Source organism: Somniosus microcephalus, unplaced genomic scaffold (genome assembly GCF_052327205.1).
Source record: "Somniosus microcephalus isolate GS21.2 unplaced genomic scaffold, FLI_Smic_1.0 unresolved_chr1, whole genome shotgun sequence".
Classification (NCBI taxonomy): Eukaryota; Metazoa; Chordata; class Chondrichthyes; order Squaliformes; family Somniosidae; genus Somniosus; species Somniosus microcephalus.
The window spans coordinates 61,835,393-61,860,939 of record NW_028225179.1 but is presented as its reverse complement, the minus strand read 5'-3'; the positions used below and the strand labels follow the sequence as shown (position 1 = coordinate 61,860,939).

Below are 25,547 nucleotides of genomic sequence, written 5' to 3'. Positions count from 1 at the left end.
GTGTGTCTATGAACAGAACCCTAGCTAATGAAAATATATCAATCTGAGTCTTGAACTTTTCAATTGAGCTCCAGCATGAACAGCTTTTTGGGGAAAGTTCCAGATTTCTACTACCCTTTGTGTGAAGAAGTGCTTCCTGACATCACACCTGAACGGCCTAGCTTTAACTTTAAGCTTTTGCCCCTTGTTCTGGACACTCCCACCAGATGAAATAGTATCTCTCGATCATCATAAAACCTCAATGATCGCATCCTTTAATTTTCTATATTCAAGTTTATAAATTCAGGAACAGAAATGGTATGGAGCGGGGAGGGGAACAGAGTAACAGTGGTAATGTCTAGGTAATGAAGCGGGAGCTCAGTATTTTACGTGCCTTTGAGGGCTCGATGCTGACACTCTATAAAGTGGAGGAAGGAACAGGAGTCGGCTATTCAGCCCCTCGAGCCTGTTCCCCCATTCAGTGAGATAGTGGCTGATCTATCATAACTCCATCCACCTGCCTTGGCTCTGTATCCTTTCTCCACCCTTGCCTGGCAAAAATCTATTGATCTCGGAATTAAATTATTGATTACGCGAGCATCTACTGCTTTTTGTGGGAGAGTTCCATACATCTACCTCCCTTTGCGTGAAGAAGTGTTTCTAAACTTCTTTCCTGAATGGCCTGGCTTTGATTTTGAGATTATGTCCCCTTGACCTAGACTCCTCAACCAGTGGAAATAGTTTCTCTCTCTCTACCTTGACAATTCCTTTTAACATCCTTAAAACCTCAATCAAATGAAATCGTCCCTTAACCTTCTATATTCCATGGAATACAAGCCCAATTTATGTAATCTCTCCTCACAATCCTGGAACTCCCTCACTCCCTCCATAACAGCACTGTGGGAGTACCTTCACCACATGGACTGCAGCGGTTCAAGAAGGCGGCTCACCACCATCTTCTCGAGGACAATTAGGGATGGGCAATAAATGCTTGCCTTGCCAGCGATGCCCACATCCCAGAAATGAATAAAATAAATAATTTAACCTTTGGTACCCTGGTAACATTCTGGTCTATCTGTGCTGCACTCTCCAAGGCCAGTATATCCTTCCTGAGGTGCGGTGCCCAGAACTGAATGCAATTCTTCAGATGGGGTCTTTCCAGAGCTCTCTACAGCTGAAGTACCAACATTGCATTAGCCTCTTTAATTATTTTAGTACCTGTCCACAAGCTTTTACTGATTTAAATACTTTGACCCCTAAATCTCGCCAGTAAGAGGTGTGGGGTGTGTGTATTTTCTGTTTAAATTGGAGCATTCGGTTTCATTTGATTCTGGTATTTAACAGCAGCAACCAACTCCTGCAAACCCTCAGCAACTGAATCTCTATTTGGAATAGTTCACCAGTTCCGGCGACTGATCCAACTCGCCCTACGTATCTGTCTGTCCCACTATCCTTCCCCGGTGGGTTTGGATGTTGCAGACCGAAACAGTGAAAGATCCAGTGATGGATTCCCACCAGTCCGAGCTCTCCACGCTCTCACTGAATGGAACCTTCCTTCACGGGAAGCAGGCTCTGTTTGATTGTTTAGGCCCCGTAACCCCTGACCCTGTATTACTGCTGTCAGAATAATGGGCTGTACTCAGAAATAAAACTTACTGCATTGATCACAACTTCACATCCGTGTCTTATTTCTCTTTAGGATCAATGTGCTGGAGGACATGGTGTCCGGGGATGAAATGAGACTGGGAGAAGATTTGGGAATCGCAGGAAATGGGAAGAGGAAACTGGCACAGGGGATCTCGCCAAGTGTCCAATAACACATTCAGAAAGGTACTGAGATAAGATGGCTGTCCCAGAGCGTCAGCACTCTGACCGTTTGGGGTTCAAGCTGTTAAACTTGAAACGCTGCCTTCAGGCAGATTGGAAATAGACATCTATTGCATCAGACCCACAGATCGTTTGATGGGACAGTGTAGAGGCAGATTTACACTCAATCTAACCTGTCCATCCTCTGTCTTGGTTTTTTCTCTATCTGCCTCATTGAATCAATCTCTCTCTCTCTCTCTCTCTCTCTCTGCCTCAACTCACACTGCTTCAATCTCGTCTCTTTCTTTCTCAATGGCTCTATCTCTTCGCCTCGTTTTCTCTCTCTCATTCACCTTTGCTCTGTCTCTCTTCTCTCTCTCTCTCATTTCTCTCTGCCTCACTGTGTCTCACGCTTTCTGCCTTTCTCTTCTCTGCCTCGGTCCCTCCTTCTGCCTCAATCTCAGTCCCCCTCTCTCTGCATGTATCGACTGTTGTATCCTGAAAAGTGGACCTGGTGTTGTGCCAGGTCAACACTTAACCCTTTCCCCCTCAGAGCGGACTAAGTGATATATGAAGTCGACGCTTAGCTTTGGTACAGATGACCGACTTCGAGTGAAGGATGGTTCAAAATGGTCTTTATTCACAGGCCTGGGGAGAACCTTCTGGGAGCCCTCTCGGATCTGACTCCACCGATTCCCTAGCAACAATCACAGTTATACAAAAATCAAACCCCTGCCCTCGGGGCGGGGATAAAGCTTATCAGCATATACAGAGTTATAGCTAAATGGCAATTATAAACTCTGACATTTCATCTTCTTACCGCCCACAAATCCCACATTTCTGTTATCAGTTGGTCCTGTCGCCTCCTGTGACTGTGGACCTCATCTTAATTGCTCTACAACCATCCATTTCCCCGTAGCCAGGTGGTTTTGCTTGTTACATGTTGTCTTAAGATAACAGTCCTCGTTAAGGCGTGCAAAGCACCGACTTTGGCCTCATCTCGGGTTACCTCTGCAAAGCAAGCACACTCTGATTAGTCCCACCATACTTTGAAGAATGGAACCCTGTTGTGATTTACAACAAACGAATTCTTAGGTGCGTTATCTCGCATATGTGTTGCCTTGCCTGGCCAAACAGACATCCTCCTCAATCTTCCCATGAGTTGTTCTGCAGTTTAATCTCTCAGCATTTGAAGTCACTTAATCATGTTTTAAAACTTAGCTGGGTAAATGCAATATACAGACCTCTATATCGTTTAACTCGGGGTAGGGATTAACCCATTATTTCCGCCTTGCACATTGGTGCTGCAGTATTCATATTCTAACATAAAAACTAAATTATACATATTCTAACATAAAAACTAAGATATAATAGTAATTTGGCTACTTCAGTACCCCCTTATGGCCCATTGGTCAGTTTGACCCAATATGGCCAATATGCTGCAGTTTAAGATTGTTTGCTATGAGGACCGTCGCCCTAGTGGTACCAAGCCAGGGTGTCTAGTACTCATACTTCCGCAATCCTAAACGCAGTCTTCATAATGATTCTCCTCACGCCCTACCCCTTGCTTGTTGGTGGTTAGCAACAGTGTTTCTTTCTCTTCTTCCTTCGTCATTCGTCTGGTTATGGCCTGTGCTAGGTTGTGGTTCTTTCGCCATCGGCAATATCCACAAAGTAAGAACAAAAGGATCATTAATACGGCGCCTTGCACAACTACCAGCACATGTGACATGATCCTGATCCAGGGGTGTATATCGACATTTAGCCCCCAATTCCAGATCTTACTGTACCAAGGAGTTTCTGCTAATGTTGTACCAATGTCTTTTTGTTGTTTCTTTAAGTCTTCCTCTATTTTATGATAATACTTTAAAATTTCCTTTGTTTCCTGCTGTAATTTCTTCCAAGCCTCCTCTTCCTCTAACTTAGGAATTGCCTTGGGCTCTGGTATGACATAAGCTTCAACCTCTTTATTAAGTACCAAACTATCAAGTGACCATGTTTTCGTTTCCTGTGGTCTTGGTGGGTGTATATATTGATGTCCTATCTGTGTAGATATCTTTGGATCAAAACAAAAGTTTGGTTGGGGAATGGGACGAATCATATCTTGATATTCATATTTCTGTTGAGTTGTGGTGACACAAAATGTCCCGTTGTTCCTTGGTGCTACCCTTGTCCGGTGTATCCCCCTTGGGTGTACCTCAAGGGTGCAATTGGTGGTTTTTGTGAATCCGCACTCGGATGTGTCTCCCTCGGTGGGGGGGGGCGGTGTGCATGCCCATGTCCTTCCCTTGTGGTGGCACCCGTCCATTACCACCCCCCTTAAGGTTCCATTCTTCTGTTTATTATCTTCATCCCCTTCCCAAAGTGCCTTGGTAGGGACATCATGATATTTAACCCAACTTTCCCTTTGTATCTCTCCTATATTAATCACGTCGTATAGCGGCTGTCCCTCTTCTGGGAGTTGTGGGATGGCCAGTACAAAGCCAATCACCTTAGTCCATGGGGTCAGACAATTACCTGCCCGGTATACTTGTCCCATTTTACGCCCCTTACATCGGCTTTTATTTGTGTCAATCCAAGGTTCCAGATCCTCATTAGTAATCCAGTCAGGGATCTGTCCATTATTTATTTGCCTCATGTTATGCTGAGCATTTGACAATAGCCATGAGTCATACATGGCACATACTAGTGCCTTATGGGTTTGGCGAGAAGCTTTGTCAAGTCGATCAATAATTGTATTGATTGTTTCTGCATGGGGGGCTACTACCTCTCCCACCCCCAACAATTGCATTATCATTTGTTTTCCTGCCAGTGCCAATTGCTGGCTATTTCCAGTGGCTTGTTTTAGTAACTTCTTTATTTTTGCTTGTAGTTCCTCTACTCCTTCGTTTACTCCTTCTATGTCCAAGCTATTAACTGTTGCTAACCCGGCCGCATACCCTGCTCCGGCCATTTCCAGTGCTCCCCTTTTCTTACGTCTTTGTAAGAGAGATTTTCCCTGTGGACCCTCTAATTGTTTTACCCACAGGGAGTTCCATATTTGTTTTGTATGATTGTTACACATCGCAGGCATCTCTAGAGTACTCATATTAATGGCAACCTTAATTGTTCTGTGTTACACTAAAGTACACCTCATCTTGTGTTTTCCTTGTTATTAAACCCCCGGGTGCCCCTTTTTCCATTGGTGGGCAAGTTAGTGGAGTGAGGGTGTTTTTATGCTTGTTGCCTTTCCTTTGTAACCCTATCCCCTCCGTCCTTTCCCTGATTTCCATCTGTAATATTTGTACTCGCCTGGATCCCTTTGTGCGTTCTGCATTATAACATCCTGCATTATAACCTCCTATCATTCCCCTTTGTCTTTTACCTATTTTGGGCCAATTTAGTGTATTTGAACTCTGTCCCAAATATGGGAGCCCTATGTAATTTGGTGTAATCTCAACTGCTTTATTGAATCCGAATCCTGTATCTACGAAATATCCCTTTCTTTCTTGAAACTTTGGAATTATTTGAACATTGTCCTTAGTACGTAGGCACTCTATTTTAATCCCTTCGCCCTCCGTGACCCGGAGAAACAAAGTCCTGTTAGCTGTACTTTCGTATTCACAATAATCACAGTACACAGTCATATCGCATTCGTTTCCTGAAGCCGCCCCCCGTTCTAATGGTGGCGTATTGTTGGTGGGCATCTTGATTCCATTCTGGATGATGGTTATGTTTGAAGTCAGTTCGATACCAAAGAGCATCAGAAGTCCCACTGCAGACTCTGGGATGGCAGGAATGACGTATGAGAGAGATTGTGTCGATTGGGCTTATACTCGCTGGAGTTTAGAAGATTGAGAGGGGATCTCATCGAAACCTATAAAATTCTGTCAGGCCTGGACAGACTAGATGCAGGAAGGATGTTTATGATGGCCGGGGAGTCCAGAACCAGGGGTCATAGTCTAAGGATAAGGGGTAAGCCATTTAGGACTGAAATGAGGAGGAATTTCTTCACCCAGAGAGTGGTGAACCTGTGGAATTCTCTGCCACAGAGGGCGGTGGAGGCCAGTTCATTAAATATATTCAAGAAAGTGTTGGATATATTTCTTAAGGCTAAAGGGATCAAGGGATATGGGGAGAAGGCAGGGACAGGGTACTGAATTTGGATGATCAGCCATGATCTCATTGAATGGCGGAGCAGGCTCGAAGGGCCGAATGGCCTACTCCTGCTCCTATCTTCCAAGTTTCTATGTATATTTGACCATAAACTCCCGAGTTGCTCGCGCCTCCCACTAGACCCAGCGCTTATATTTAGCCATAGAATTCCGATGAGAGCGCGAATGATGCTCCACTTCATTTTTTTCTGCATTTATCGTTCCTGTAAAGATAAATAAAGGGGGCCAGTCGTCACCAGCCAATTAGAACGGATAAGAATGGCATAATTCTATCAGTTCAAACTGTTGTACGTCTGGTTCATTTCTTGGTCTGTGGCTCTGTTTCCAGATATACTTGAAGATGCAAACCACGACGTATAATATTAACATCCCGCACAGCCCTAGCATTAATATATGTAGAAACTCCCCTTCCCATTCTTTATACCTTCTAGCATACTCCTCGCTCTCCTCAAAAGGCACCATCTCTGGCTTACTCATTGTTTTTGTCATATTTTTAACTGAGTCCAGTGCTTCCACCTTCCTTTACCTGTTCCGGATTCATCTATACAAGCGCATGTGTCACTGTTCATTCATACTTCGTAAGGTCTTGACCATCTGGGTGCTAGCCCTGGTTTGGCTGGTATTATTTTTGCCATCACCTTGCTACCTACAGCTGGGACCTCCTTGTGGTCGTCCCGTGTATCATGTTCTAGATCCCGTATAATCTGTTGGTCTTTGGCCTCATGTCTGAGAGCGTGTAATTGCATACACAATTGTTTAATACATCTCCTAATTCTATACTTCAGGGGCCCTACATCCTCACCCCCGGTAGTGATTTCTTCCGGCAGTGTCATTGCTCGTCTGGTCATTAGTTCGACAGGTGTCAGCCCCGTGGTTCTATTCGGAGTTGCTCTAAGGCTCATCAGTATACTCTGGAGTAGCTCTACCCATCCCTTCCCCGTGTCTTCTATTGCTTTAGCTAAGGATAATTTCAAAGTCTGGTTCATCCTTTCCACCATCCCTCAACTCTGAGCGTGGTATGGTATGTGGAATCTTTGTCTGATACCTAATAATGCACATGTTTCCTTTATAACCTTCCCTGTAAAGTGTGTTAACTGGTCTGAATCAATTTGCAGCGGGACCCCCCATCGTGGTACAACCTGCTCTGCCATTATTCGTGCTACGGTCATTGCCGTGCAATCTCTAGTGGCAAATGCTTCAACCCATCTAGTAAATTGATCTATTATTACCAAACCGTACATTTTCCCCTTGGATTTCGGTAGAGGTCCAGTAAAGTCTATCTGCAACTTCTCCCATGGGCCTCTTGGTCTCGGCTGATGTCCCCACTTTACCTTGACAGGTTTCCCTATGTTATGCTGCACACATATGGGGCAGTGTCTACAGAATCTGTCCACCGCTTGTTTCATTCCGGGCCACCACCAGCATCGCTGGAGGTTGTTTAACATATTGGATATACCTGTGTGTTGCCTACCATGGTACATTTTCATTAATTCCTGTTGTATACAGCCTGGTGCACATATCTGCTGCTCTTTCCTCCATATTCCCCCCGCTCTTTCTCCTGCTCCCCCTCGTTCCCATAGCTGTTTCTCCTCCTGGGATACTTCCTTATGTAATTTGGATATATCTATATCTTCTGGCAATGCAGTTATAGCAGCTATGTCTATCTGTGTTTCTGGTTCTGTGTTGCTCTTGTTTGCTGCTGCAATCTGTTGCTCTACCACTTTTCTGGCTGCAAGGTCGGCGGCTCTGTTTCCCTTTTCTGTGGGGGAGTTACCCCTCTGGTGGGCTTTTAGAGTCATAGAGTTATACAGCACGGAAAGAGGCCCTTTGGCCCATCGCGTCCGCACTGGCCATCAGGCCCTGTCTAATCTAATCCCTTTTTCCAGCATTTGGTCCGTAGCCTTGTATGCTATGGCATTTCAAGTGCTCATCCAAATGCTTCTTGAATGTTGTGAGGGTTCCTGCCTCGACCACCCTTTCAGGCAGTGAGTTCCAGATTCCAACCACCCTCTGGATGAAAAAGCTCCTCCTCAAATCCCCTCTAAACCTCCTGCCCCTTACTTTGAATCTACGCCCCCTTGTTATTGACCCCTCTACTAAGGGAAAAAGTTCCTTTCTATCTACCCTATCTATGCCCCTCATAATTTTGTACACCTCAATCAGGTCCCCCTTCAGCCTTCTCTGCTCCAAGGAAAACAACCCCAGCCTGTCCAGTCTTTCTTCATGGCTGAAGCGCTCCAGCCCAGGTAACATCCTGGTGAATCTCCTCTGCACCCTCTCCAAAGCAATCACATCCTTCCTATAGTGAGGTGACCAGAACTGCACACAGTACTCCAGCTGTGGCCTCACCAGCATTTTGTACAGCTCCATCATAACCTCCCTGCTCTTATATTCTATGCCTCGGCTAATGAAGGCAAGTATCCCATATGCCTTTTTAACCACCTTATCCACCTGTTCTACCTTCAGGGATCTTCTTCTTATCGTGTCCACGGACAGTCTATACATAGCCCAGCCAGAACTGGACACATTTTTGCGCCTTGTTGTTGGATTCGGCAAGATCTGCAACAGTGCAGGGTTCCTCTCACGATGGGCATTGCAGGAGATGTTGCATAGTCTGTGCCTCAGTTCCACATTCACAAGTTGTCGGGCTGGTTGAATATCCCCATTTGCTTAGTGACACCTTTGAGCAACCTACACCGGTCCTAAGTCTGTTCAGGCACTTCCAGATTGCCCAGTTGCAATTAGCTCCTGGGGGAAGGCTTTCATCAGGTAAAATTTCCATCGCTGGGGGTTGTTCAAGAGCCCGTCTTTCCACAAGGCGATGCGGGCTTCAGATGAGGTTGATTGTAATGGAACAACACTGTTCATGAAGCTCTTCCTTGACTTTAGGCAGCTGGGTGTAGGTGTATGACAATGCAGAGGGTGCCTCTCATCTGATGTTTGACGGAGTCGCTCTTTCTTGCTGGCTACCGTTCAGGGATCTATGTACATGCACACCAAGGTCCTGCTGATCCTCTGTCTTTCCTAGGGTCTTACCATTCATTGTGTATTCCCTTGCCTTGTTAGTCCCTCCAAAATGCATTGTCTCACACTTTTCAAGGTTAAATTCCATTTGCCACTCTTCCGCCCATCTGACCAACCCATCTATATCGTCCTGCAGACTGAGGCTACCCTCCTCGCTATTAACCACCCCACCAATTTTCATGTCATCTGCGAACTTACTGATCATACCTTTTACATTCACATCCAAATCATTAATGTAGACCACAAACAGCAAGGGACCCAGCACCGATCCCTGCGGTACCCCACAGGACACAGGCTTCGAGTCACAAAAACAGCCTTCCACTATCACCCTCTGCCTTCTGCCACTAAGCCAGTTTTGGATCCAATGTGCCAAGACACCCTGGATCCCATGGGCTTTCACCACCTTGACCAGTCTCCTATGCGGGACTTTATCGAAGCGGGAAGTTATCAAAAGCGTTACTGAAATCCATGTATACCACATCCACTGCACTACCCTCATCCACACACCTAGTCACCCCCTCGAAAAATTCAATCAAATTAGTCAGACATGATCTTCCCTTGACAAAGCCATGCTGACTATCCCTGATTAATCCTTGTCTCTCCAAGTGGAGACTAATTCTGTCCCTCAAAAATTTTTCCAATAATTTCCCTGCCACTGATGTTAGGCTCACTGGCCTGTAATTCCCTGGTTTATCCCTACTACCCTGCTTGAATAATGGTACTACGTTAGCTGTTCTCCAGTCCTCTGGCACATCCCCTGTGGCCAGAGAGGTTCTGAAAATTTGTGTCAGAGCCCCTGCAATCTCCTCCTTTGCCTCACACAGCAGCCTGGGATACATCTCGTCCGGGCCTGGGGATTTATCCACTTTTAAGCCTGCTAAAACCGCCAGTTCCTCCTCCCTCTCGATGCTAATATGTTCAAGTATACCACAGTCCCCCTGCCCGATTTCTATGTCTACATCGTCCTTCTCCATAGTGAACACAGATGAAAAAAATTCATTTAAAACCCCACCTACATCTTCTGGCTCCACACACAGATTGCCACTTTGGTCCCTAATGGGCCCTACTTTCCCTAGTTATCCTCTTGCCCTTAATATACTTATAAAACACCTTAGGATTTTCCTTTATTTTGCTCGCCAGTGTTATTTCATGGCCCCTCCTCGCTCTCCTAATTTCTTTTTTTTAAGTCTCCCCCTGCACTTTTTATACTCCTCTAGGGCTTCCTCTGTCTTTAGTCCTTTGTATCTGCCAAAAGCCCTCCTTTTTTTCCTAATCCATTCTCGTACAGCCCTTGACATCCAAGCTTCCCTGGGCTTGTTGGTCCCACTCTTGACCTTTACGAGAACATGTTGCCATTGTACTCTCTCAATTTCCTTTCTGAAAGACTCCCATTGCTCCGATGTGGATTTTCCTACAAGTAGCTGATCCCAGTCCAATTTGGCCAGATCCTGCCTTATCATATTAAAATCGGCCTTCCCCCAATTTAGAACCTTTATTTCCAGTCCATCTCTGTCCTTTTCCATGATTACCTTAAATCTCACCGAATTATGGTCACTGTCACCAAAGTGCTCACCAACAACACATCTACCACTTGCCCGGCCACATTCCCTAGAATTAGGTCCAGTACCGCCCCCTCACTTGTAGGACTTTCTACATGCTGGCTCAAAAAGCTCTCCTGGATGCACTTTAAGAATTCTGCACCCTCTAAGCCTTTCACACTCTGACTATCCCAGTTAATATCGGGCAAGTTGAAATCCCCCACTATTATTACCCTATTATTTGCACACTTCTCTGAGATTTGCCTACATATCTGTTCCTCTATCTCCCCCTGACTGTTTGGGGGCCTATAGTACACTCCCAGCAAAGTGCTTGCCCCCTTTTTGTTTTTAAGTTCTGCCCATATGGCCTCATTAGAGGAACCTGTTAATATATCATCCCTCCTTACAGCAGTAATTGACTCCTTAATTAATATTGCGACACCCCCTCCTCTTTTACCCCCCTTCTGTCTCGCCTGAAGATTCTATACCCCGGAATATTGAGCTGCCAGTCTTGCCCCTCCCTCAGCCATGTCTCCGTGATAGCAACAATATCATACTTCCATGTGTTCATCAACACCCTCAGTTCATCCACCTTATTCGCAAGACTCCTTGCATAAAAATAAATGCCATCCAGCCTTGCCCTACTCCCTTGTGCCGTTAGATATTTGCTTTGCCTTCCAAGCTGACTTGTTTTTTCCTCTACATTTGGCTGTACATCACCCCCTATTATAGCTCCACTCTGTCTCCCATCCCCCTGCCAAGTGAGTTTAAACCCCCCCCCCCCCCCCCCCCCCCCACAGTGCTAGCAAACCTCCCCGCAAGGATATTTGTCCCGTTCTGGTTCAGGTGCAACCCGTCCGACTTGTACAAGTCCCACCTTCCCCAGAAGCAGACCCAGTGATCCAGGAAACTAAAGCCCTCCCTCCTGCACCAACTCTTTAGCTACGCATTCATCTGCTCTATCCTCCTATTCCTATACTTCCTAGCACGTGGCACCGGGAGTAATCCAGAGATTACAGCCTTTGAGGTCCTGCTCTTTAATCTGCTACCTCGCTCCCTAAATTCTTGCTGCAGGACCTCATCCCTCTTCCTACCCATGTCGTTGGTCCCAATGTGAACCACGACCTTTGACTGTTCACCCTCCCCCTTCAGAATGCCTTGCAGCCGTTCAGTGACATCCTTGACCCTGGCACCAGGGAGGCAACGAACCATCCTGGAGTCACGTCTACGGCCACAGAAACGCCTATCTGTTCCCCTTATGATAGAATCCCCTACCACTATTGTTCTCCCACTCTTTTTCCTCCCTTCCTGAGCAGCAGAAGCACCCCTGGTGCCAGGAAGTTGGCTGCTGCTGCCTTCCCCTGGTAAGTCATCCCCCTCAACAGTATCCAAATCGTTTGAGAGGGGATGGCCACAGGGGTCCCTTTTACCTTCACTACAACTGTTTCAGTGGGTAACCCTGAGGCGGCTACCAATTCCTTTACTAATTCCTCATGCTGTATGGGTTTGCCACCTGAGGCAATATACCCCCTTCTACTCCAAGCTGCCATATAATCATGTACTATCGGTATAGATATTCACCCGTTTCCCTGCTGCCAATTTTAATGCTTCTGTCAATGCTGTTAACTCGGCAACCTGTGCTGAACTACCCCCGGGTAATCTTCCTTTCCTCTGGACGGTACCATCTCCGGTCACCACGGCCCAACCTGTTCGTGGTGTTCCGTTAACATATTTACGGAACCCGTCCACATATAGCTCTAGGTCTGCCTGTGTCAAAGGCAATTCCCTGATCCTGTCCACATATTCTGATTCTTCTTCACTGGTGCAACAGTGTTCCTCTCCCTCCATTCCCATCATAGCTGCGGGGTTCTGGCTCATATCTCTGACTATCTGTATGGATTTATCTTTAGGTAACAGGACAGCCTCCAAAGCAGCCTTCCGGCTGTTTGAGACGGTTTTTAATCGTCCGGTGTTTAACAATTCCACTAGGGTGTGTTGTGTATGTAACACAGTATCCCCTGCCATTACTACATGTTCACTCACTTTGACTGCCCACCGTGCACAATCAATCGCGGCAACGCATCTTGGCATACCGGCTACTATCGGGGATCTTCGTGTCGAATAGTAGGCTACAGGTCTCATGTAATCCCCATGCTTTTGTGCTACCACTGCACTGTACTGTCCCCCGTGATTGTGGCAGAAGATATGATATGACCTCCCCATATCGGGTAATCCTAAGGCTGGTGCGGCAGTCAGTGCCTGTTTTAATTTAGTGAAGGCTTCCGCCTGTAACTCTGTCCATTCAATGGGTTCTTCTGTAGCTTTTCCCCCTTTGGTCACTTCATAGAGGTGCAGCTAGTTGTGAGAATCCTTCAATAAAATTTCTGCTATAATTAAATAGTCCCAGGACTTGTCGCACTCCCCTTATATTTACAGGTTTGGGCATATTGTTTATAGCCCACTTTTGATCCTCTGGCGTGGCTCTCTTGCCCATGCTGATGTTCTATCCCAGATAGGTTACATCTGATTTCCCTACTTGAGCTTTGGTGGAGTTTACTTTAAAGCCTGCATCCCGAAGAGCTTTCAGAATTTTAGACAAGGCTTTAACATGCCCGAGTGTTTGTGGAAGCTATCAATAGATCGTCGACATACTGCAACACAGTGCTGCCGTCCTCCTCTAACTCTACTTCCTCCAGGGCCTTTGCCATGTGTCGGTGGAATATAGCTGGACTATTATGGAACCCTTGAGGGACCCTCGTCCAAGTATATTGTTTCCCATCTAGTGTGAAGGCAAATTTCTCTTGCGATTCCTTGTTCAATGGTATGGACCAGAATCCATTCGCAATGTCTAATACTATAAAAATTTTGTGTTCAGGCTTTAGTCCAGGGCTTGCTACTATCGGGTATACCTTTGGGGTCACCTTATTTAGTTCCAATATAATCTATTGTCAGTCGAAATGATGCATCTGGTTTCCTTACTGGCCATACCGGGGAATTAGTTTCAGATATAGTTTCTCGTAAGATTCCCTGTTTGGTTAATTCCAAAACAATGTCCCGTACTGCTGCTTTGGCTCCCTCCTTTAAAGGATATTACATAGAAACATAGAAGATAGGAGCAGGAGTAGGCCATTCAGCCCTTCGAGCCTGCTCCGCCATTCAATGAGATCATGGCTGATCATCCAAATTCAGTACCCTGTCCCTGCCTTCTCCCCATATCCGTTGATCCCTTTAGCCTCAAGAAATATATCCAACTCTTTCTTGAATATATTTAATGAACTGGCCTCCACCGCCCTCTGTGGCAGAGAATTCCACAGGTTCACCACTCTCTGGGTGAAGAAATTCCTCCTCATTTCAGTCCTAAATGGCTTACCCCTTATCCTTAGACTATGACCCCTGGCTCTGGACTCCCCGGTCATCAGAAACATCCTTTCTGCATCTAGTCTGTCCAGACCTGAGAGAATTTTATAGGTTTCGATGAGATCCCCTCTCGATCTTCTAAACTCCAGTGAGTATAAGCCCAATTGACACAATCTCTCCGCGTACGTCATTCCTGCCATCCCAGGTATCAGCCTGGTGAATCTTCGCTGCACTCCCTCCATGGCAAGAACGTCCTTCCTCAGGTAAGGCGATCAAAACTGCACACAATACTCAAGGTGCGGTCTCACCAAGGCCCTGTGCAACTGCAGCAAGACATCCTTGTTCCTGTACTCAAACCCTCTCGCTACGAAGGCCAACATACCATTTGCCTTCTTAACTGCCTGCTGCTCCTGCATGCTACCTTCAGCGACTGGTGCACAATAACACCCAGTTCTCTTTGCACTTCCCCTTCTCCCAATCTATGTGGGCGATGCATTGGTCCTGGTATATTCACCGGGGTGGGGGGGGGGTGTGGTTTGGACTAATCCACAATCTTGTTTATGTGTTGCCCACACCCCAATATACTCTTTGCACATGGTCCTTTCTTATCCCATTCTAGGTCTATAACTTTAATTGCCCCTACCCGATCTGCTTTGTTTCCCGGGGCTGTTTGTTTGTTTGACTTATAATCTGGTGGCCAGTACACTTCATTCGCTTTAGGGTCGACTAAAGCGCCTACTTCTCGCAGTATGTCTATCCCTAGGATTGTTCCTTTGGTATTCTCGCATACCCACAACTGTGTAGGTATTATTATACATCCAATTTCTAGTAAAACTGTTTCGCTCTTATAAGCCCTGATTTTTCGTCCACCGATTCCTGCTACATTAATTGAAAGTTTCGTTCGGGGCAAGGGTAAGTCTGTCAATGAGATTGTGGCTCCTGTGTCTATTAAACATTTTGCACTGTCGGCCCCCTACCAATGCGTTAACAAACATCCTTGGATCCCCCTTCCCATTCTCCCCGAGGGCCGCTGCCTTTCATTTAATATTCAACTTCTTCATCATGTCTCTCATTTGCCTCACAGTGCATGCGTCGCCGCCTTCCCCGTCCTCAATCATACCCATGTCGCCTCTCACTTCGGGTATTTTTCCAGTTACTATATTCCCTAAGCTCCCTTTCTTCCCTATCGATTTGTCGCTGTCTTTCCCTATCTCTGTCTCTATCCCTTTCCTCCTGTTCCTCTCTTTCTTTCTTCCCTCATCCATCTTTTAAAATCCTCTATTCCCCCGTCTCCTCCTGGCTGTCCTCTTTGGGGTCCCCCCCCCCTTTGGTTTGGTCCCTGGTTTTCCCTTCCTCCCCCTTCCAGCAGTCTATTCTCTTATGTCCTGGCTTGTTACAATTATCGCAAATTAGTTTTGTATCCGATGCTGATCTGGCAGCCCTTCTCTGCTTCTGTTTGCATTCTTTAACGAAATGTCCCTCCTCTCCGCAAGCATAACAGCTTGCTATCCCCACTGTTTCCTCCTGTTCCCCGAACTCCTCTGCGGCAGCTATCTTAACCTTTTGCATGTTATCCACTTCTGTCGCCCACCTAATTAAGTCCTCATAGTTGTTCATTGTAACAACTTCTAATCGTATGGCTGCCTGATGTGCGGGACCCAGTCCGGCTTTAAATGACTGCAGGAAACATTGGTTCTCTGTGGTGGGGTTTCGGATGCCGGAACATCCCACAAACCTTTCCCATTTCCGTTTACTATAGTCTACGGCAGATTCCCCCTTCTCCGGAGTTATATTGGTTATGGCTGCCCAATTTACCGGGGCCTGTCCCATAACCTCTTCCACTGCTCGCTTGAATAACTCGTAGTTTTGGTCTGACTGTTGCGGGGTGAGATTACACTCCAGGCACCAAGTTCCCTCCATGAAATTCACGGGCAATTGGTCCCAACGGTCATCCGAAATTTTTGCTCGCACCAACTGCTTTACATCTTTATTGTGTAAACTATGACTGATCCTCAATTCCCTCATCTTTTGCCAAAATGGGTAGTTATTCCCCTGATGTTGCAGCTGGGGTAATTTATCCACCAGCATTTGTTTCTCTAAGGGTTTGAAGGGCTGGTAGGTAGTTCGAATGATCTGGGGTCTTGCTGGAACTGCAGGGACCGCTGGAATTTCCAGGTTGTCTCCTACCACGGGGATCATGGCGGTGCCGAGAATCTCGGTGTCCTGGGATTACTTCAGTTTTTACCGTGGCCACTTTTACCGTGCAGTCCACCGGATTATAGGGTGGTGGGAAATTATTTTCTTCTGGCCAAGGCAATGGCTCCAGCCAGTCCCTTTCCTTACTATCTCCTGCTGTTTTCTCTCCTAACCCACCCCCATCTATATTACCTTTTCCCAGTAGGTTTGGGTATAGGGACGTACTGCTGGAACTGGCTGCCGCCACCAGGTGTCCCTCTCCTCCTGGTTTGGGAGTTATAACTTCTTTCTCTTCCCTTTCTCCCTTTTCCTTCTGTTTCAACTCATTACATAGTTTCTGGTAACAAGCTAAAACTACCATTCCCCCATTCCCCCTTTCCCCTCTTTATCTTTGGATTGTCCTCTTCACCAAGCTCTTTGGCTCTCTGGACTATCTTCGGGATCCCACCCTTTCTTTTTCATATTTTCGATAAGTGTTCGATTTTTGTCCGCTAAATAGCGGGTGACAGAGCCGGGATCTCCCCAAGGGGACGGTCCCTTCTCCTGTATATCTGCATTCCCTTTAGGCATTCTATATAGCTTCCGACTTACTTCTCAATGGTTCTTACATTACCCTGTCACTCACTCACTCACACTTATTTTGCGCACACGATCCTGTGGTGTTTCGTTCCCTACACCTACTTGGTCCTGGCCGTCACGTGGGACTACGTCCTCTTAATTCGGGCTCAGGCTAGGCGTTTAGGATAGACAACCACCCTTGTCCGTGTAGGTCACCCCGTGACTCCCAAGGATCCACTATTCGTAGGAGTTACCGCCCACTTAACCACCTCTTTACCCTAGAGACCTTGCCGTCTTAACGGCTCTGAGGATTTGGTTTGCCGCCTCCCGGCTTCCTGGTAGTTCTTTATAGCCCACTTATCTGCCTCTTTATCCTAGAGGCCTTGCCGTCTTAACGGCTCTGAGGATTCGCCGCCTCCCGGCTCACCAAACCGCACCCCCTTTCTCGAGTCTGTCTCTAATTTAGTTCTTTTAATCACACCCTTACCAGATCTCACAGTACGTTCTGAGCTTTCTAATTCATGAGTGGTAATTTAAAACGTACTCACCCTTCTTAGCTCGTCGTTCCTGTGGACCGGTCAGAGTCTGTGATCCTGTTCGTGACGCCAATTGTTGTATCCTGAAAAGTGGACCTGGTGTTGTGCCAGGTCGACACTTAACCCTTTCCCCCTCAGAGCGGACTAAGTGATATACAAAGTCGACGCTTAGCTTTGGTACAGATGGCAGACTTCGAGTGAAGGATGGTTCAAAACGGTCTTTATTCACAGGCCTGGGGAGAACCTTCTGAGACCCCTCTCAGATCCGACTCCACCGATTCCCTAGCAACAATCACAGTTATACAAAAATCAAACCCCCTCCCTAGGGGTGGGGATAAAGCTTATCAGCATATACAGAGTTATAGCTAAATGGCAATTATAAACCGTGACATTTCAGCTTCTTGCCGCCCACAAATCCCACATTTCTGTTATCGGTTGGTCCCGTCACCTCCTGCGACTGTGGGGCCTCATCTTAATTGCTCTACAACCATCCATTTGCCCAGGTGGTTTTGCTTGTTACATGTTTTCTGAAGATAACAGTCCTCGTTAAGGCGTGCAAAGCACAGACTTTGGCCTCATCTCGGGTTACCTCTGCAAAGCAAGCACACTGATTAGTCCCACCATACTTTGAAGAATGGAACCCTGTTGTGATTTACAATAAACGAATTCTTAGGTGCGTTATCTCGCATATGTGTTGTATCGCCTGGCCAGACATCCTCCTCAATCTTCCCATGAGTTGTTCTGCAGTTTAATCTCTCAGCATTTGAAGTCACTTAATTATGTTTTAAAACTTAGCTGGGTAAATGCAATATACAGTCCTCTATATCGTTTAACTCAGGGTAGGGATTAACCCGTTATCTCCACCTTGTACATTGGTGCTGCATTATACATATTCTAACATTAAAACTAAATTATACATATTCTAACATACAAACTAAGGTACTATCCGCCACTCGGAAAAAGACACGTTTATTCCAACACTTTGCTTTCTGTCTGCCAACCAGTTCTCCATCCAAGTCAATACCTTGCCCCCAATCCCATGTGCCTTAACTTTACACGCTAATCCCTTATGCGGGACCTTATCGAAAGCCTTCTGAAAGTCAAAATACACCACATCCACTGGTTCTCCCTTATCCATTTTACCAGTTACATCCTCAAAAAATTCCAGTAGATTAGTCAAGCACGATTTACATTTTGTAAATTAACGTTGACTTTGTCCGATCCTGTCACTGTTTTCCAAGTGCTCTGCTATGACATAATTTATAATGGAGTCTAGCATTTCCCCCACTACCGATGTCAGGCTTACCGGTCTGTCATTCCCCATTTTCTCTCTAGCACCTTTTTTGAATAGTGGGGTAACATTAGTTACCCTCCATTCCGTGGGTACTGTTCCAGATTCCATCGAATGTTGGAAGATGATCAGCAATGCATCTATTATTTCTGGGGCCAGTTCCTTAAGTACCCTAGGATGTAGATTATCAGGCCCTGGGGATTTATCGGCCTTCAATCCCATCAATTTCCCTAACACCATTTCCCTACAAATACTGATTTCTTTCAGTTCCTCCCTTTCATCAGACCCTATGTTCCCCGACATCTCTGGGAGGTTATTTGTGTCCTCCTTTGTGAAGACAGAACTAAAATATGTATTCAATTGGTCTGCTATTTCTTTGTTCCCCATTATTAATTCCCCTGATTTTGATTGCATGGCACCTACACTTGAATTCTGTGATTCTGTGATACACTTGAATTCACCAATCTTTTTCTCTTCACATATCTATAAAAGCTTTTACAGTCAGTTTTTATGTTCCCTGCAAGCTTACTCTTGTATTTTATTTTCCCTTTCTTAATTAATCCCTTTGTCCTCCTTTGTTGAATCCTAAACTGCTCTCAATCCTCAGGTTTACTGCTTTTTCTGGCCAATTTATCTGTCCTCTCCTTGGATCTTATGCTATCTCTAATTTCCCTTGTTAGCCATGGTTGAGTCACCTTTTTTGTTTTATTTTTATGCCAAACTGGGATGAACAAATTCTGTAGTTCACCCATGCGGTCTTTGAATGTTTGCCACTGACTATCCACCGTCAACTCTTTGAGTTTCATTCCCCAATCGATTCTACCGAACTCAGGCCTCAGACCATCGTAGTTTCCTTTATTTAAATTCAGGACCCTAGTCTCTGAGTCAACTACTTCATTCTCCATCTTAATGAAGAATTCGATCATATTATGATCGCTCCGACCCAAGGGGCCTCGTACAACAAGATTCCTAATTAATCCTTTCTCGTTACATAATACCCAGTCTATGGTGGCCTGATCTCTAGTTGGTTCCTCGACATATTGGTCCAGGAAACCATCCCGTAAACACTCCAGGAATTCCTCCTCCACAGTATTGTTACTAATTTGGTTAGCCCAATCTAGATGTAGATTAAAGTCACCCATGATGACTGCTGTGCCCTTATTGCACGCTTCTCTAATTTCCCTTTTAATGCCATCCACAACCTCCGCATTACTGTATGGAGGTCTATATACCACTCCCACTAACGTTTTCTGCCCCTTGGTATTTCTCAGTTCTACCCATATAGATTCCACATCATCTGAGCAAATATCCTTCCTTACAATTGTGTTAATCCCTTCTTTAATCAGCAATGCTACCCCACCTCCCTTTCCTTTTTGCCTATCTTTCCTGAATATTGAATACCCCTGGATGTTGAGTTCCCAGCATTGGCCACCCTGGAGCCATGTTTTTGTAATCCCAATCAAATCATATTTGTTTACCTCTATTTTGCACAGCTAATTCATCCACTTTATGATGAAACACACTCACTGACAGACTGAGTACATCATAATCCACCGCCAGAGACACTGTGAACTGTAAAACACTCCCACTGACCTCAGGAATATTAACACTCTGACAGAGATCACAGATTGATATTATCACGCACTGACTAACATAGTGTGTACATCATAACCCACCGCCAGAGAGACACTGTGAACTGTAAAACACTTCTACTGAACTCAGGAATATTAACACGCTGACAGAGACCACAGGTTAATATTAACATACTCACTGACACACTCTGTCCTTATGTTTATACTGCCAAATGCTGACAGTAATCAATAACACACTCCCACAGACCCTTGGCTCATATTTGCAATGAGAGGGAGAGAAAACCTCGTACATATTAACACAGACCCGGTATAAATATTAACTGAATCACAGAATGCCTGGCATAAAATAAAACATTACCAAAGACAGTCTTTGTGCAATAAAATTCTGCTACAAATCCACAATAAATATTAACACACGTTTAGGGACACATTGTTCGTAGTGATACTCTGTCATTTTACGACCACCGGGGGTGTTACTAGAGGTAAGACGGAGGGGAGAAATCCCAGGTCACGGACGTACCACGAATAAAGACAGGATCACGGCAAACCCGCACAGAGAAACACAGCAGAGTAGGTAAGACTGACGTAGGACTGGATATGGTGTCGGGGAAAGAGATGGAATGGGGACCCCCTGGGTCCCTTACCAGGCTCTATGCAGACGACCGGAAGGGTTTGATAAATAAGATGAAAAAGGATGGATGGGATCCGTCTAAGGTACCAGTGTACCAACGAGAATGGTGGGAGACACAAAAGGGAAGTAAGACAAAGAAAGCGGGAGTTATATTGATACACCAATTAGTAACGGTCATTCAAAAGACCGAGGAAATTAAAACGAAAATGGAGAGAAAGGATAAGGAGATTGGCGATCTACAAGAGCAAGTGACAAAATTAGAGAAAAAATTGACAAAACTAAAGGAAAAACAAGGGTCCTTAGAGGGGGTCACGACATTGCCATCGTGTGAGAAGGCCGTAGCCAGCGCCCCTCCAATAGATGAACAGGAAGAAGGGGTAGAAGTGGTTAAGGTAGCCCCTGTGCGCTGGACCACACAAGTGAATCCTAATAATCCTGTGGGGCCCCCATTGTTGTTATATAAAGCATCACACCAGCCGAAAAACAAACGATTAATCAAGATCTCGGGGATCTTTTACCCCGAACCAGCAACATCCAGTTCTGGCAGAAATTGGAAGAATTATATGAAACTCATGATATGCATGAGAGAGATATTCACCACATAGTCAGGGCCAAATGTCCTCGGGATAGATGGGAGCGTCTGGCCCAGAATATAAAGGATGGGGACTGGATCCCTGGGATTCAAGAAACAATCACGAATAGAACGGCAGCTAGGAATCTGTTTAAAGATGCGGTTCAACTAGGGATGGGGGCCACCGGCCCGAATTGGGGATTGATTATGCAAATTAGACAGAAGAAGGGCGAAATGCCAACATCTACGGGGAACGGTTGTATCAATACCAGGAATTGTCTGGATCAAACAATCCTCAGAGAAATGATCCAGTATTTGTAAAAATGTTTAAGGACGGGTTGTCATTGGAACACCAGAAAATTTTGAAAATGGGAGTAGTAGTTGCAGACACATGACGATGCACTGAGATGGGCATGTCAGGTAGATGGTAAGGATGAACAAAAACCAGAGAAGGGGGTAAAAACAGAGAGGGCCGCAGCCGGGACCACCCAGAGACCGTGGCAACAGCGGAAAGGGTGTTATAACTGTGGCAAGCCCGGACATTTGGCCAAAGACTGCTATGGTCCGAAACAAAATGTTTTACAGTGTCGGCATTGTGGTAGGAATGGCCATCCGTTGGAGAAATGTTGGGAGCGGCAAGGTAAACCAAAGCATACATTAGATGAAGAAGAGTACCAAAAATTCATGGACTACTTAAAGAAACGGGGTCAGTGACGGGCGGCGGCCCCCGGGGTCGCGGGAAATGGGGATAATCGGGTCCATGTGACAGCACTGTTAGGGGGCCGGCAGTGTGATATGTTAGTGGACACCGGGGCCACCGTGTCTTTTATGAACTTACCTCTCCCCGTGAACAAACATAAATTGTATATAATGGGACTTGGGGGAATCAAGATACCGGCGTTCAAAAGCGAGGTACAAGTGTTAGAAATAGCTGGCAGGTTACTACCTGCAGAATTCTATGTATGCTCAAAGTCGGAAGGAGCAGTGTTAGGAATTGATCTATTAAAATAATTTAATTTGTAATAGACCCCCGAAAGGGGAAGCTAATCTGGTCTCAGGCTGATGGTAAGAAAATAAAGTTATCCGAACCAGCAAATAATTTGGCGAAGGTAGGCAGTGCGGGAGTTCTAGCCAAAGACTGGGAGAAAGAGGAAGGGAAGTACGGGATTGTATGCGAAGGTGTTAAGGGAGTATGGGCAGTATCAAAACAAGGTACAGGACTAGTGGATATGGAACCCCTCGTGATTCCAGGTCCTGTACACAGACCACATAAACAATATCCAATTAAGCCCGAGGCACGAGAAGCAGTAGTATGGATCATACGAGATTTGGAAGAAAAAGGGATAGTTAGGACCACTGAAAGTACAACTAACTCACAAGTATGGCCGGTCACTAAACCAGATGGCTCATTCCGATTGACTATTGATTATACGGAACTTAACAAAGTAACTGCGAAACTGTATCCTATAGTAGCTAGCCCTGCCACCATTCTAAATGGACTGAGTCCGGAACACAAAGTGTTCACGGTCTTGGATATAGCAAATAGATTCTGGTCGCTACCACGGGACCCAGAATCACAGGAGAAATTCGCCTTCACAGTCGAGGACAAACAATATACCTGGACCCGGCTACCCCAGGGATTCCACAATAACCCAGCGATATTCTACCGAGTAATGATTTCCCTATTAGAACCAATGGATCTCACCCCGTACCGAAGCACGATTCTACAATACGTGGACGATTTATTAATAGCTTCGGAAGATGAGAGCGTGCACATAGCGGCTCTGATTATAATCTTACAAGCGCTAGAAAAGGGAGGATTCAAGGTGAACCCTAAGAAAGCTCAGATTGGACAGGCTACCATCACCTATTTGGGGCAACAGTTGTCTCAGGGCATAAGGACAATGTCCGCAGACCGACGAAAGGCAATCCAAGAAATGGCAAGACCCGTGTCAGTCAGAGGGGTTAGGAAAGTGATGGGGCTCTTTAATTACAGTAGGAACTTTATACCTAACTTTGCTGCAATAGCAGAGCCAATACAAAGACTAGTAAAAGGGGGAAACCCGGGTAACGCCCTTATTGACTGGGGTCCGGAACAGGAGGATGCGTACGACAAACTAAAGCAATCCTTAATTTCGGCACCGGGACTCGGGTTACCGGATATGAGAAAGCCCTTTCACATCCATTGTGAGAATGAGGGAGGATTTTATGCTGCGGTGGTGACTCCGCAACATTGGGATAGGAGACGACCAGTGGCATACTACTCTACTCAACAATCGCCGGTCGCTGCAGGGTTGTCCCGATGTGTAGCGGCATTAGATTGTGCAGCATGGGCAGTGAAGGTCAGTGAGCCCACTGTCATGACAGGTGAAATAGTCCTGCACACCAAACATACTTTGGTGGAGATGGTAAACAACCATAAACTAAGAGCGGTATCAAACGTGCGAAAGGCGCGATGCAAAGCGGTGCTATTGCCTGCAGACAAGTCAGTGCAGATAGTTAGGGATACCGGGGAAAACCCGGCCGAAGGGATGTTAGGAATGGGGGAGCCTCACCATTGTGCCAACATAGATGAGGAGATAGAAAGCCACCAGCTGGAAGAAGAGCCACTAGAAGAGGCCCAATTCACTCTCTATGTGGATGGGTCCCGGAAATATATTGATGGGGCACCACGAACCGGGTGGGCAGTTGTAAATGATCAGCTGGAAACAGAATTATCAGGGAGGCTGGATGGAGGGCTCTCAGCGCAAGTGGCAGAGATAATAGCCCTAACGAAAGCTTTGGAGCTAGCTAAAGAAAAAACTGTAAATATATATACAGATAGTCGATACGCATTCGGGGTGGTGCATGACTACATGACCGCCTGGGGGAGACGAGGATTTGTGACCTCAGGCGGAAACCAGATTAAACATCAAAAATTAATAGAGGGACTCCTCGAAGCCGCTAAAGCCCCAAAGCGCGCAGCAGTAATAAAAATTAAGGCCCACCAAAAGGTAGAAACCCAACAACAGGAGGGCAACCGAGCCGCGGATGTGGCCGCACAACAAGCCCTAGAACATGATGCTATAACAGAAATGGTAGCAGGCGCCCAGGTGGAAAAGATAGATATTAAAAAATTACAGACAGACACGTCCACGAGGGAAAAGCAAGAATGGTACCAAAAGGGTGGCAGACAGGGTGAGGAGGGGATATGGCGAAAGGATAAAAATGTGGTTGCCCCTGCCTGCATCCGTCGGACACTCCTGGAATTACACCATGTTGCCGACCATGTAGGAAGGGGAGCCATGATCCATCTGTTAGTAACAGACTGGTGGTGGCCGGGGCTAGGAAGGGATGTGGCACAATATTGCCAACAATGTCTGACATGCGCTCAACACAACCCCGGCCGCCCCGTTAAAATACGCATGGGGTCCGTGGGAGAAAATACAGATAGATTTTACCGGGCCACTCCCCATGTCAAGGGGGAAGAAGTACTGTTTAGTAATAATAGATCAGTTTACCAGATGGGTAGAGGCTTTCCCCACGCGAATTTGTAGTGCCACTACGGTGGCACAGATAATGGCAGAAGTAATTCCCAGATGGGGAGTACCGATCCAAATAGATTCAGATCAGGGAACCCACTTTACAGGTGCGGTCATGAAGGGTATGTGTGAATGGATAGGAATAAAACAAAAATTCCACATTCCCTATCACCCCCAAAGTTCCGGGATGGTAGAACGGATGAACAGAACCCTAAAGGCCGCATTGGCCAAAGCGTTGGGTGAGAAACATCAAGGTTGGCTAGATGTGTTGCCCGTTGTATTAATGAAGTTAAGAGCCATCCCAAACCGCACCACAGGATTGTCGCCCTATGAATTAATGACAGGGCGAGCAATGCAACTCCCCCGTGGAATAATCACTGGAGGAGAGGAGCTAGGACCTTTGCAAGACAGGCTCCGCCGGTATGTCCTTGAGTTAAGCAAACAGTTGAAAGAAATGAGACAGCAGGTTAGGGAACGACAGGAAGAAAAAGACAAAGATTTAGAATTGACTGCGTTACCATGCATTCTCCCTGCGGGAACGAAGGTAATGGTTAAGGTCCTACCAGAAAAACCAGGGTTTGCCCCAAAATGGTCTGGACGTTATCAAGTCCTTATCAGCAGAGATACATGTGCTTGTGTTCATATAAAGGGCATGGGACAGTGGAAGCACTGAACATAGTTAAAGGTCTACAACCCTCACCAGTACAGAGATGACTACACCAGAGCAAATGCCATTTACAGAAAGCAAGGAATATTGGAGACAGTATAAGGAATGGGAATGGGCGCTGGTACG

General features: G+C 46.0%; 1 long non-coding RNA gene across 1 annotated transcript in view; it reads left to right on the top strand.

Annotated features, from left to right (window-relative positions):
- Positions 1 to 25,547, top strand: part of LOC147095422 (uncharacterized) — a 32,715-nt gene that overhangs the window by 4,530 nt on the left and 2,638 nt on the right. The window contains exon 2 of the long non-coding RNA XR_015074797.1: positions 1,679 to 1,809. This is a non-coding gene — a long non-coding RNA (uncharacterized LOC147095422). The remainder of the gene's footprint in view (positions 1 to 1,678; positions 1,810 to 25,547) is intronic.